The 15240-nt window shown below is 36.9% G+C and overlaps 1 long non-coding RNA gene and 1 pseudogene across 1 annotated transcript; one reads left to right on the forward strand and one right to left on the reverse strand.

Annotated features, from left to right (window-relative positions):
• LOC133560585 (chloride anion exchanger-like) overlaps positions 1-15240 on the forward strand; it is a 28943-nt pseudogene that overhangs the window by 10585 nt on the left and 3118 nt on the right.
• On the reverse strand, positions 875-4152 carry LOC133560586 (uncharacterized). The gene is made up of 2 exons (XR_009808490.1): positions 3066-4152; positions 875-1652 (listed from the first exon to the last, which is right to left on the reverse strand). It is a non-coding gene; the product is annotated as an uncharacterized LOC133560586 (long non-coding RNA).

Below are 15240 nucleotides of genomic sequence, written 5' to 3' on the forward strand. Positions count from 1 at the left end.
TTCGTAATCTTTATTTATTCAATGGAATTTCAAATTGTATGTTCATAATGTTTTTTTTAATGGAACAGTATTTTAATTATTTGGCTCAATTTATTTATCTAACTGTTATGCATACTAAAAATAATTGTGAAATGCAACATGCTCTACAGTATCATGCAATAAGTCATTACATTAAAAAAATAAATACAATCCTCAGATATTTTGACTTTTTCATTAAGTAAATATAAAATTAAATGTAATTATTAAAATATAGTATCTATAGTTAAAAAATAATAATAAACCACACTAATTTGAATTATATCATTAAATATGTAGATATCATTGATTTTAAAAAAACTGCCTTTAAATAATTATGAGGCTCGGAAATTAGTAAAAATGTAAACATACAATATATATCTGAATAATTTTCAGGTACTGATAAGTGAATATAAATGTCATTGAATTAAAAAAAAATTCTAAGCAAAACAAATAGAGTACATATCGTTTAAATAATAAGAAAAACATTTATTACATGAGTTATATATATATATAAAACGTAATTAAACGATTCAAGTTTTTAAGTACATAAAATATATAACTGAAATATATATTTTTTTATTTCAAACGCAATATAATATATAATCAATCATTAAATTTGTCATTTGGAAACTAGTTACAATATAATAATTTACGCTACTTTATTATTGAAAATGTGAAAACCAACTATTACGTATATAATCTAACTTTTTCTCAATAAGGGTTTGGGGTGCATGATAAAGTAGAAATTAAAACAGGAGTTTGCCTACAGACAAAGCTGTTAATGCCAATGTTTTTTTTGACCCAGCAAGAACATTTGCTTTTGTAGAAAGCAGTTAATAAAAAAACAAACAAAAGGTGTCAATCAGGTAATTTATAGTACGGTATGTCCATAATTAAATTAATTGTGACTTTGATGACCTTGCTTGTCTTGTAGACTATGGAGAAAATCTTTGTTCAGATCACTTCCTCCAACGTGTGTGACATGGTGATGTCCGTCATCATCATGGCGGTGGTGTTCATCGTAAAGGAGACATACCAGGTTCAAGTTGTAGGCAATATGATTAGCGGGTAAGTTTCAGTCCCACAAATTGAGAGAGAATATCTAGAAAGTGCACGTGAAGAACTTCGAAAAAAAAATTTATTCTCCAAGAAAAAAGTTAGGGAAAGAAGATAATATCATAAAAAAAAAGACTAATTGCAGTTAAAGTAGCGCTTAAAAATTGGATGGATTTGTCATTCAGCGGATCTTTGACTAGGACTTTTTCTGTTACCAAAGTCAGAATGGGCAACAGTAGAAGCGGACTTACTGTACTTTCTCTGTGACCAAACACTCATGATTGAGTTTACTTTCTCTGTAACCTAATTCTGAATGGACCTCACTGTAACCAAACAGTAAAGACGGACTTACGCTCTTGGTAGCCAAACACCGATGGACGTCACCTTTTCTGTAACCAAAGTCAGGATGGACGTTATTTTCTGTGTGACCAAAGTCAGGATGGACGTCTCTGTAACCAATAAGTCACGACAGACCTGCCTTCCCTGGAACCAAAAACTTGGCATGGACTTTACTTTCCCTGTAACCACAGTGAAGATGGATGTTGCGTTCTCGGTAACCAAAGTCAGGAAGGATGTCTCTGTAACCAAACAGTCAAGACAGAATTACCTTATCAGTAACAGAAGTCAGGATGAATGTTACTTTCTCTGTAACCAAACTCAGGATGGACACTATTTTATTAGTACCATAGTCAGAATGGACATCTCTGTAACCAAAGAGTCAGGACAGACTGACCTTCTCTGTAAACAAAATCAGGATGGACTTTACTTTCACTGTAACAAAAGTCGAGATGAATGTTACTTTATTTATGACCAAAGTCAGGATGGATGTCTCTGTAACCAAATGGTAAATGGGTTATACTTGTATGGCGCTTTTCTACCTTTTTTAAGGAATTCATAGCACTTTGACACTATTTCCACATTCACACACTGATAGCGGGAGCTGCCATGCAAGGTGCTAACAAGGACCCATCAGGAGCAAGGGTGAAGTGTCTTGCTCAAGGACACAACGGATGTGACTAGGATGGTAGAAGATGGGGATTGAACCAGTAACCCTCTCAGATTGCTGGCACGGCCACTCTCCCAACTTCGCCACGCGAAGTAAGATAGATATACCTTTGTTGTAATCAAACACACGGGCTGCATGTCACATTCTCTATAACCAAAGTCAGAACTTTCGTTACTTTCTCTGTAACCAAACAGTTGATTTTGACAAACACTCAGGATGGACCTTAACTACTCCAGAACGTTCTCTGTTATCAAATACTCAAGTTGGATAAAATTGTTCTTCGCAACAAAACAGTTGGTTTTGATGTTAGATTCTCTGTAATCAATTAGGATCAGGAGCAGTAGCTCCACAGCCACAGATCCACTATTAACCACTAATATCACAGTCAAAATGAAAGCTTGTTCCCATAGGCACCAAAAACTGTTAATAACGTTTAGACAAAAGTGTATATTATATATACTATTATATATATAGTATTTATATAGGTGTGTGTGTATTTTGGGTATATGCATGTGTGTATGTATGTGATTATGTGTGTATATGTATGTATGTATATATATATATATGTATATAGATTGTATATATGTGTGTACATATATGTGTGTTGTGTATACATGTGTGTGTGCATATGTATATATGTAAGTGTGTGTGAATTTAAATGTATTATATATAGATAATATATAGCATCTATGCAGCAACCACTGAATTGAAATATATTATAGGTATTATATATTGTGTATATATATATATATATATATTGTATATGTATAGGGGTGGGACCAAATAAGTTTACTTCTTCCCACTCCCTTTTGAGCCAATATTGACATCTACAAAAGATTAGTCACATGTAATGTTTTCAATGTAGGTGTAAAAATAATGTATGTATATATATTTCTTTTGTATTTTATGTCATTCTTTTGTTTTGTTTGCATGGCTCAAAATTAACCATTCATTCATTCATTTAATTACCTGGGACAGAATTTACCTTGTCTGTAAAGAAATGCTCAGGATAGATGTTACCTTCTGTGTTACCAAACACTCAGGTTGGACATTCTAAGGAAAAAAAAACACAAATATTGATAATATTTATAACACCATTCTGCTTTGATATGAATCAGTGAAGTTCATAAAAATATGAGGATATGGAGGATTTTTTGGTGAGGTTTTTAAGGCGTCGGAAGACCTTGCATTGATACTAAATAATAGTTTAAAATTGTTTCAAGTTTGGTTTCTTACAAAAAAAGTATACACTCACCTGACTATCCTTTCACTACATTCAGGTATGAGTCACCAATCGCCCCAAGTGTGGAAGTCTTCCAGGAGAGTGCAGTGGAGGCCTTTTCCTATTGCCATAGTGGGCTTTGCTGTAGCCTTTTCTGTGGCCAAAGTATACTCAAACAAACATGACTATACCATAGATGGGAACCAGGTCAGTTAGAGAAAATACATTTACAAAAAAATGTTTGTTTTAACCATTTTCCCCCCAAGGAACATGGGCCAGGTTTTGTATAGCATTGCCATTTTAGGGTAGTTTACCGCAGGATCGGGGTGGCAGAGTTTTTAGGATTATGCCATGCAATGTTTTATTTTTTGCACATGTTGCATAAAAATTTAATGATAGCTAAATTAAAGTTTTTATACTTTCTTCTTTCTTGTAGGAGCTCATTGCATTTGGCGTTAGCAACATGTTTGGTGGAAGCTTCCGGTCATTCGCCGCTAGCACTGCTCTCTCCAGGACAGCTGTCCAGGAGAGCTCAGGGGGCAAAACACAGGTATGACCAGCAGTGTCATTGCCAACACTTTTTATACTGTACATTCACTACTAAATCTTGTTGTAGATTGCAGGGCTTGTTTCAGCCATGATGGCGATGCTCGTTACCGTGGCACTTGGGTTTCTGCTGGAGCCACTTCCCAAGGTACGACTCATTCACACTTAAAGCCAAGAACATTTCACTATGGGAGCACAATAATGAAACCTCAAAGTTGGTTTCTTTGATTCTGCCAATAGTTTTTGAGGGGATCGTGGTACTGGCAAAAAAACGTTGTTTTTTTAAGGACCTACTTTCAAAAATTAAAAACGGTTTTGATCATTTGTAGTCAGTCCTCGGTGCCTTGGTTATCGTCAACCTGAAGGGCATGCTAATGCAGTTCAGAGAAATCCCTTACCTGTGGAGACGGGACCGATTTGAATGTGTGAGTGTCTGCCACAATTATTCTCTCTCTTTCTCTTTAATGCTCCAAGTGAAGCATTTGTGTTTGTCTGCAGGTCGTGTGGGTGGGCACGTGTCTCAGTGCCATCTTGCTAGGGCTGGATTTCGGTCTGGCAGCTGGATTGGGGGTGGAGCTGCTCACGGTGGTCTTCCGAACTCAGTTGTAAGATTATTTTTAACTTCTATTTTTAACTTCCATCCATCCATTTCCTACCGCTTATTCCCTTTTGGGTCGCGGGGGGCACCGGTGCCTATCTCAGGTACAGATCGGGCGGAAGGCAGAGTACACCCTGGACAAGTCGCCACCTCATCACAGGGCCAACACAGATAGACAGACAACATTCACACTCACATTCACACACTAGGGCCAATTTAGTGTTGCCAATCAACCTATCCCCAGGTGCATGTCTTTGGAAGTGGGAGGAAGTCCGGAAACAGCCTAAAGTCACAACAGCGTTTTCTAAAGCGCGTTGAATTGTGTGAGAAATTTCAAATCAAGTACGACTTATGGGGCAAAACGTCCTGGGTCGGGTTACATGGGTAGCTGTCCCAGAAGGTAAACAAAGTATTTCATGTTTCAGGCCTCCAGCTCCACCAGGGGGGAAACTAAGGCATTCCCAGGCCAGCGGTGGGATATAAGATGTCTCATACTGAAGAAGTCTACAGTGTACACAATGTACTTAGTTCCCAAGGGTAGGAATATTTGCCAGCATCTCTTCCTCTCCTTTTTTTGATACATTGCAGCAACTCAAGTTAGTCCCCCACCTTCCGCTACGGAGCCAAGATGCCAGCTATTGAGGGTGGTATGTGTCCATCGTTGCTGTGTACACTCGCCATTTTGGACGAGTTAAAAAGCGCTCTGCATCTTCTCGTACGTCATTGTGTAAACGCACTTTTGCTGAGTTAGTAACACCGTTATTTTTTTAAGTAACAAGTGATCTAATCAATTACTGTTCCCATTGTTGCAACGCCGTTGCCGTTCCTGACAATGTGAAGTGGCTCACTATTACAGTTTGGTTGAATGAAGCACAAAGTGTCATGTTTCGACCACACATCAGCTGCATGCAGAAAACAGGGGCGGGGATGATGACGCTGTTGTAAAAGCAATGATGATGATTGGTTAAGTGGGCGGCTCATGCCCTGCTCACTGCACGCTCTGACTGACACACAACAAGACTGCTTCAAAAAGTAGCGTTCTTAAACTGCAAGTACTGGCACTACTTTTCACTCATTGAAACTAAAGACAAGAATGTTTATGTAACATGCACATTATGTCCAGGAAAAAAATAGTTCATCCACATCTGCCCCAAGCAAGTAGAATCGCACCTCACACAAACACGTGTCAAGCCTTTTTGAAGGAGCATCTCGGCATCCCGGAGGAAGAGGTCAGAGCGATCCGGATGGAGCGGGCACACAGGATTGGCAGACGCAAGGAGGATGCTAAGCCGAGACCTATGCTTGTGAAGTTTACTAACTCCAAATGTAAAGACGAAGTGCTTGCTCTCTCCAGAAGACTCAAAGGCACTAAATTCTTCATGACCAGCCAATACCCAATTGAGGTGGTGGAGAAACGACGTAAGTTAATTCCAATTATGAAGTCCTTTAGGCAGAAAGGACAACAAGCTCGCCTTGTTGTGGATAAACTATACGTCAACGGTGAGTTGTACAGAGACATGTGAGGAACAATAACAATGTCGCGTAGTGATTACGTCATTGCGACATCGCCATGGCGACGACTTGAAGGATATGAATTGACATTTTGTTTTTGGAGCTTTTTAGTTTATTTTGGGACTGGACAATGTAGTTAGATGTTGGGAAACGGTCAGCGAATAATATATTTTGGGGGGTATGTGTTTGTTGGTCTTGTGTGCTGTGGTGTGAATGGTGTGTGTGGGTTTATTAGTGGGGGTATTGTTTTCCTTAGAAATAGCAGATGATAATGCAATTTTTAGTTACAAGATTTTCATGTCTATGAAACTTATGTTATTAAGAGAGTCAATCAAAGATATTATGTATTTACTTAGGTCATATGGTTTATATGAATGATAATGAAGTTGGAATAATTAGTTATAACTGCAATGGTCTTGCAGACAACAGAAAAAGAAAACTTATATTTATGTGGCTGAAGGCAAAAGAACAAGATATTTTTTGTCTTCAAGAAACACATTCAACAAATTTAGATGAACCTAAATGGAGAAAAGAATGGGATGGTCCGATTTTCTTTTCACATGGTCACAGAAACTCAAAAGGTGTTATGATTTTGATTAAAAATACATTTAATTTTCAATTTAATTCTATGGAAAAAGACTCACAAGGACGCTGGTTAATATTAAATATGATTATTCAGGATCAAAAGATGTGCATTTTGAATCTGTATGGGCCAAATGTTGATGAACCTTCCTTTTTTGAAGAAATAAATGATATGTTGCAAGAACAACAAGGAGAAATTATTACTGTGGGGGACTTTAATGTTGCTTTGGATAAAGTTTTGGACCGAAAAGGGAATTTTTCGATGGATTATCATCCTCAATTTTTACAAAAGATTCAAAATGTTATGGATGCATTTGATTTAATTGATATCTGGAGATTCAAAAATCCTAGGTTAGTACGGTATACATGGAGAAGACAAAACCAGGCAAGTCGTATTGACTATTTTTTGATATAATTTTCATTGCTAAACAAAGTAACTGCAATATCAATCGATGATAAATTGCGTTCGGATCATAATTGTATAGGATTAACTATTTCAATTGAAGATAATACACGTGGACCCGGATATTGGAAGTTTAATCAAATGCTTCTACAGGATGATACATTTATTGAAAAAACAAAGCAATTTATTACTGACTTTTTTAAAAACAATGTAGGATCATCAAACCCTCAAACGGTTTGGGAAGCCTTCAAATGTTGTTTTAGGGGATACGCAATTGCGTACTCTTCATGGAAAAAAAAACAATTTAAAATGGCAGAACAGGAATTAAAGAAAGAAATTGAGGACTTACAAAAAAATATAGATGGTAATGATAATCCAACTAGTGAGCAACTAAATTCCTTTACAGCCTAACAAGAAGAGTTAGCAGACTTAGTTGAAAAAAAATTATTGAAAAGTTATGACTGCAACAGAGCAATCTGGATGAAAAAAAGTGAGAAGTGTTCTAAATTCTTCTTAAATATCCAGACAAAAAATCGTTCTAAAAAGAACATTTCCAAGCTTATTAAAACAAATGGAAAGGTATTGAATACGCACACCACATTGTTGAAAGAAATGGAAAATTACTTTAAAAATATTTTTTCTAATCCGGTAATTCCTCCTAAAACTACAAATTTTTTTCCAGAAAATTATGAAAGAAAATTGAATTCTGAGGAAAGCCTTTTATGTGAAGGCCTCATTGGAGAGGAAGAACTTGTGGAAGCTGTTAAATCTTTTCATCCAGGGAAAACCCCAGGATTAGATGGAATACCTATTGAGGTTTATCAAGTATTTTATGAAGAGATTAAGAAACCATTGCTTTCTAGTTTTAATTACTCATATAAAATAGGTTATTTGTCTAACACTCAAACAGAAGGTATTATTTCTTTATTGTTGAAACAGGAAATAAATAGTCAGTATAAAGACCCAGTTTATCTCAAAAATTGGAGACCAATAACACTTCAATGTTATGATGCTAAAATACTGGCAAAATGTTTGGCTACACGACTTAAGTCTGTTTTGTCAAATATTATTCACCAAGATCAATCAGGTTTCCTACAAGGAAGAAACATAGGAAATAATATTAGACAGTTATTAGAAATTATTGAAAATTATAATATGGAGAATAAAAGAGGCTTAATTTTTGTAGCCGACCTGGAGAAGGCTTTTGACAAAATTAGCTTAGATTTTATTTGTAAAAGCTTAGTTTTTTTCAATTTTGGCAACTCTCTATTACATTGGATCAAGACACTATATAATAAAACTAACTGTAAAATTATCAATAATGGATACATCTCTGGGACAATACCTCTATTAAGAGGTCTAAAACAAGGGTGCCCTTTGTCTCCATACCTATTTATTATTGCTATGGAAATATTGGCGATTAAAGTTAGATTGAATCGAAATATTGAAGGGCTCTGCAATAATAATATTGAAAGTAAAATAACAATGTATGCAGACGATACAAGCTTCTTTATCAGCCCCAATCCTCATTGTTTGCGGAACCTCCTTGATCTTTTGGATATATTTTCACAGCAATCTGGGCTTAAGCTTAATTATGATAAATGTAAAATTTTAAGGATCGGAAATCTAAAGGGAACATCCTTCCGAATGGAATGCAAAGTGCCTGTTTTGTGGACAGATGGACCTGTTAACATACTTGGTGTTGTTGTACCAGAGAATCTGGAAGATCTATGCTCAGTAAATTATGATAATCGACTAAGAAAGGTGGACAAAATTATGCAACTATGGAAAGGGAAATCCTTAACCTTATATGGTAAAATATCTATTGTCAACTCGTTAATTATCCCTCAGTTTATTTTTTTGTTTTTGTCATTACCAGCTCCATCACAAAACTTCTTTAAGGTTTATGAACGGAGGGTCTTTGATTTTGTCTGGGACGGCAAACCAGAAAAGATTAAAAGAAAGGTTTTGTACAATGAGTATGAATATGGGGGCCTAAAACTTCTCAACCTCGAAGCTATGTGTCTCTCTTCAAAAGCATCAATTGTTCCAAAGATGTACTTAAATACTGAGTGGTACACAAGTGTCCTGTTGGACAGAAAACATGTAATGTATCAAAGAAAATTGTATCCTTTTTTACAAGTGATCCCCTCCCATTATTCTTATGTAGAGAATCTGCTGGGAAACATGGAGGGGTTCATAAAGGAAACAATCCACTCATGGTGGTGTTTTCAATTTCATGTGCCAAAAAAAAGAGATGATATTTTGCAGCAGATAATATGGATGAACTCTAATATTTTAATAGATGGAAAGCCTTTCTTTTGGAAAAATATGTTTGAAAGAGGAATAATTTTTGTCAATGATATGATCAATGAGAATGGTAAAATTATGAAGTATGATGAATTTTCTGTTCATAACTTTTATGGACATAATTTCTAGGCGCAGTCAAGGCGTTGAGGGGTTCCGGTTTGGTAACCGCAGGATTAGGTCTCTGCTTTTTGCAGATGATGTGGTCCTGATGGCTTCATCAGACCGGGATCTTCAGCTCTCGCTGGATCGGTTCTCAGCCGAGTGTGAAGCGACCGGAATGAGAATCAGCACCTCCAAGTCCGAGTCCATGGTTCTCGCCCGGAAAAGGGTGGAGTGCCATCTCCGGGTTGGGGAGGAGACCCTGCCCCAAGTGGAGGAGTTCAAGTACCTAGGAGTCTTGTTCACGAGTGAGGGAAGAGTGGATCGTGAGATCGACAGGCGGATCGGTGCGGCGTCTTCAGTAATGCGGACGTTGTACCGATCCGTTGTGGTGAAGAAGGAGCTGAGCCGGAAGGCAAAGCTCTCAATTTACCGGTCGATCTACGTTCCCATCCTCACCTATGGTCATGAGCTTTGGGTCATGACCGAAAGGATAAGATCACGGGTACAAGCGGCATAAATTAGTTTCCTCCAACGGGTGGTGGGGCTCTCCCTTAGAGATAGGGTGAAAAGCTCTGCCATCCGAGAGGGACTCAAAGTAAAGCCGCTGCTCCTTCACATCGAGAGGAGCCAGATGAGGTGGTTCGGGCATCTGGTCAGGATGCCACCCGAACGCCTCCCTAGGGAGGTGTTTAGGGCACGTCCAACCGGTAGGAGGCCACGGGGAAGACCCAGGACACGTTGGGAAGACTATGTCTCCCGGCTGGCCTGGGAACGCCTCGGGATCCCCCGGGAAGAGCTAGACGAAGTGGGTGGGGAGAGGGAAGTCTGGGTTTCTCTGCTTAGGCTGTTGCCCCCGCGACCCGACCTCGGATAAGCGGAAGATGATGGATGATGGATGGAATTTAGAACTATGTATGGTGATGCTTGTTCAAGCTTTTCTTTTAATCAACTAACTGGAGTAATTAGGAAAAGATGGAAACAAATAATTAATTATGGAACTATTAAATTACTAGTTTGTAAACCTCTAATAAGAAATTTTAGTTGGCAAAAAGGAACTAAAATTAATAAAAAAATATATAATTTTTATTTAATAAAGAAATCTTTGAAGGCTGTCCCATATAACACATATGGAAAATGGGAGGACTTTTTTGACTGCCCGTTGCCGTGGGATGCCATATTCAAACTAATCTACAAAACTACTATCGATGTGCAAAACCGTTATTTTCAAATTAAAATTATTTATAACTTCTTACCAACGGGGAAAATGTTAAAACTATGGAATATGACTGAGTCAGATGATTGCCGCTTTTGCTGTCAGGAATCTGAATCCACCCTGCATTTGTTTTGGTATTGTCATATTGTGTCTTCCTTTTGGGTGGAAGTTGAAAAAACGTGTTCAAGGATTGGTTTGTTTATGAAGCTTGATATAGTTTCTGTTATTTTAGGAGAGTTTATTGACAAGCATGACTTAGTTAATTTAATTATAGTACTTGGTAAAAGGTTTATTTTTAAGGCCAAAAATAGATATTCACTTAGTATTACTTTCTTTAAAACATTTATTCAGTATTTTTTAACTTTAGAAAGATACATGATTGACAACGATAATGATGCCAAAAAACATGAAAAAAGATGGGAAATCCTTAAAGGCTTATTATGAAAATGTAATAATGTTTATAGATATGCAACAACAGCAACATATATGCTATCTGTTGTTGTGTTCCCTTTTTTTGAGTGTACAAAATGAAGGTGTGTGTTGAATCTGACTTGGACATAATATGGACTATACACAAATGCTTTTTATGAAAATGTAATTTTGTTTATAACTTATATGCAATCTGTTGTTTCCCTAATTTTTGTTGTTGCACATGGATGAGGGTGTGTGTTGCTGAGGCCCACTTTGACATTGTCTGGACTGGACCTGGTTTTAAAAACCTTTTAGACAAGTCTAATTCCATTAACAACCTGGTCTGATGAAGATAAGGTTATTTTTTTTTATTTTTTTTTAATAAAATAAAATGAGATTAAAAAAAAAGGAAAACAATGACTTTTTTTTTGGATAAAAAAGAAAGTAAAATCATATAAAACAATTACATAAAAAATAGTAATTAATGATAGTGTTAGTGGACCGGCGACACACACAATCATGTGTGTTTCAGGGACTATGTCCCTTGCAGACTGTGTTATATATGTTGTGGGAACCAGCATTTTGGTAGCAGAAAGAAATAACCCTTTTTTGTGTGAGTGGGTGTGGCTGGGTGTGAATGGGGGAGGGAGGGGTTTTCTTTGGGGGGTCGATGCACTGATGGAAAGTGTATTTTGTGTGTTTTTGTGTTGATTTAATAAAAAAAAAAAAATTAAAAAGAAAGAAAAAAAAAAAAAAGAAAATAATTTGTCCTGCGGCCCGGCGGGGGGTGAAGGGGGAACCCTTTTTTTTTTTTTTTTTTTTTTCTTTGTCATGAAAAAGGGACGTTTTTGTCATGAAAAAGGGAGGTTTTTGTGGCTAATTGTAAGTGTATATTGTGTTTTTTATGTTGATTTAATAAAAAATAAATATAAAAAAAAAAAAAAAAAAATAAAATAAAACACGTGTCAACATGACACTGGTTGCTGCTTCTCACCCAACCTCAAGCCCAAATGCTTTCAACTTGCTCAGAATTTTTTTCCACTAATTGCTAATTCGGAAACAGCCTAAAGTCACAATCGTATTTTGTAAAGCGCTGTGAATCAAATTAATCAATTTTTTTAATTTGGATTAATAGGAAAATTAATCACATTTTTCAATTTGGATTAATAAGAAAAGATCCCAATATTTTAACACATGCAATGTTATTGTCAGAATGTCACCCAGGAACATTTTTAAACGTTTTTCTTCAATGTGTCATTTATTGCACTACTTAAAAGCCAAATGTTCCTTTGTATCATTTCAACTAAGTTTACATTTTTGGATACCATTTGGGATTTTGTGCTTTCAATATTTGATGTAGCTACTTTACGAAATATTTATTACTTATACATTAATATTTCTATGCATGTCATATGGCACACTGCAATCTATTGAGGTCTAAAATACGGTTTATAGTGTTTTTATTAATCAATCTGTTTATATAAACATCTTTGAAGTTTAAGATGTTATCCAACGTAATAGCGTATGGAATAAGAAAATAAAAAAATAACCTCACAGTTACTTTGCTGGGTAACTAATCACTCTTACAACGAGATAACTGAGTCACTAAAGCAATTACTTTTTGTGAGAAGTAATTTGTAACTGTAACTAATTACTTTTTTAAGGTAAAGATGACCAACACCACACTTAAGCACTCAAAAATACTTAGCATAGGTATGGCAGTCTGTGAATTCCAATATAGCCATAGTCCTCCAGATTGTTCCAGGTCAAGGGGTATTCAGTTTCAGGCTTGTCGTCTTATTTTCATAGTTGTTATTAATTTAAATTTACACTTCCTCCACTCTTAGGATGTCACAACGTGCTTACTTCACAACACTTACGACCTGATTTACTGAAGGTTTAGGTGTATTAAAAACACGTGCAAACTTGATAGACACGCAGAGCTGATCTACTAAACGTGTGCAAAGTGGATTGTGTCTGCTAAGTGAGCATATCGTCAAATCCATTTTGTGTCGTCTTTATTATTATGCAAAATATATGCTGAACGCCCACAACACTGGGAGAAAAAAAATGCTATTATTATTTAACACGCGCAATGTGATTTATGTTGTCTGTCTATCTGTGTTAGCCCTGCGATGAGGTAGCGACTTGTCCAGGGTGTACCCCGCCTTCTGCCTGATTGTAGCTGAGATAGGCACCAGCGCCCCCCACGACCCCAAAGGATAAGCGGTAGAAAATAGATGGATGGAATGTGATTTATCAACACTCAGTACGGTTTTGCGAGCACTCTTTTGCATTTTATTCAGCAACTGTGGGAAGGACGTGCAAACTGACAGTTCCACACACAACTGCTGGATCGGTACTCGCGCTGCACAGACAGCCGATGGACAGACAAGAATCCGCCGTCATAAGTGTGTGTGTCAACATTTTGGACGGTCAGAAATAAAAATAAAAAAAAAAGGACAAATTGTCTATTCAGCAACATCACTTTATATTCTTATACCTATGTGGGGACTTGTAAAGGACTAATTAAAACAAACTTAAATGATGCGTTTTGATTTTTTTTTTTTTTAAATAACGTTACCTGTACAATATACAACAAAACATGTTTTCTGCATCCAACCCATACCCTTGAGAAGCAGTGGGCAACTGAATCCAAGTCGTAGGTTGGCATCTTAGCCAATGCATTATCTTAGCCAATGCAGTATCAACATGTGCGCTAAGTGTCTTTCCCAATACACGACACTGACTGGGTAGAAGAATCAGGATTCGTACTAGGAACCCTCCCGTTGCCGGACAATGGCTTTACCTCCTGACCTAACTAAATGAAGTGGTTGCAACTTATTAAAAAGGAAAATCTATTTTAGGCCCCATTCTCTTTTCCTTATATATTCTCCCTCTTGGAGAGATTTTTAGGAAACATGGAGTGTTCTATCACTTTTATGCCATGGCCCCCTGAGACCCTTTCTCAACTGTCTATGCGATGTCAAGGCTTGGTTAGCCCAGAATTTTTTAATATTGAATGAGGGAAAAACGGAAATTTCAATTTTTTGCCCGGCCCTCACTGACTTGGGACCATTGCAAAATTATGTGCATCCCAAAGTCACCAGCCTTGGCGTCAATATAGACAGCGATTTTAAATTTGACAAACAAGTCAATGGCGTTTTAAAATTTTGTTTTTATCATCTTCGTCTTTTAGTAAAGGTAAAACCGTTTTTATCATTTAACCTTTTTGAACAAGTCGTGCATGCTTTTATTTCAAGTCGACTGGACTACTGCAATGCACTTTATGCTGGCATTAGCCAAAAAGCACTCTCCCGGTTGCAGTTAGTCCAGAACGCGGTAGCACGACTTTCAACAGGGGCCAGGAAACGCCAGCATATAACCCCAATTCTTCAGAGTTTGCACTGGCTCCCTGTTTATTTTAGAATTGATTTTAAAACATTGCTGTTTGTTTTTAAATCTTTACATGGAATGGCGCCTCAGTATATCTCGGACCTCATCCAAATTTACACTCCTGCGCGAGCTCTGAGGTCCGAGAGCCGGCACCAGCTCGTGGTGCCCAAGACCAGACTTAAGACCAGGGGAGACAGGGCCTTCTGTGTGGTCGGCCCTAAGCTCTGGAACACTCTGCCCCTCCATGTTCAAACTGCTTCCACAGTGGAGTGTTTTAAGTCTTGTCTTAAGACCCACTTTTATTCTTTGGCTTTTAACACTATGTGAGTTGTGTGGTCCTCTGTCCTATGTTGTTCTCTGTGTTTTTGTATACATTTTGATTTCTATTTTACTGTTTTAATTGCTTTTACCCTTTAAAATTGTTTTTAATCTTATTTATTTTTATATTGTTTTTATATTGGTTTTATATTTAGTTATTTTTTGTTTTTATTCAGTCATTGGTGGAGTATAATATTGTTTTTAATATTGTTTTTAACATGGCTGTGATGGCTGTGCAGCACTTTGGAAACATTATTGTTGTTTAAATGTGCTATATAAATAAAGCGGATTAGATTGGAGTGATATTGTGGTCATCAGATTTCAGACAGCACAATACTGTCCAAATGTGTGCCCTTAAGACACAGTGTACATAGTATAATTTCTCTCAGGAAATTCTACAAGAGGCATTATATCTCCTGTGATAACGCTGGAACTTGAGCCCCTCCACCTGTTAAGGTGATGGTTCACTGAAATGTAGTTTTCCAAAAAATAATTATGTCGGGTTGCATATTTTGACAAATTTTCAGTCGTCTGTATCTTTTTACAT

Source organism: Nerophis ophidion, linkage group LG10, assembly GCF_033978795.1.
Source record: "Nerophis ophidion isolate RoL-2023_Sa linkage group LG10, RoL_Noph_v1.0, whole genome shotgun sequence".
In the NCBI taxonomy this organism is placed as follows: Eukaryota; Metazoa; Chordata; class Actinopteri; order Syngnathiformes; family Syngnathidae; genus Nerophis; species Nerophis ophidion.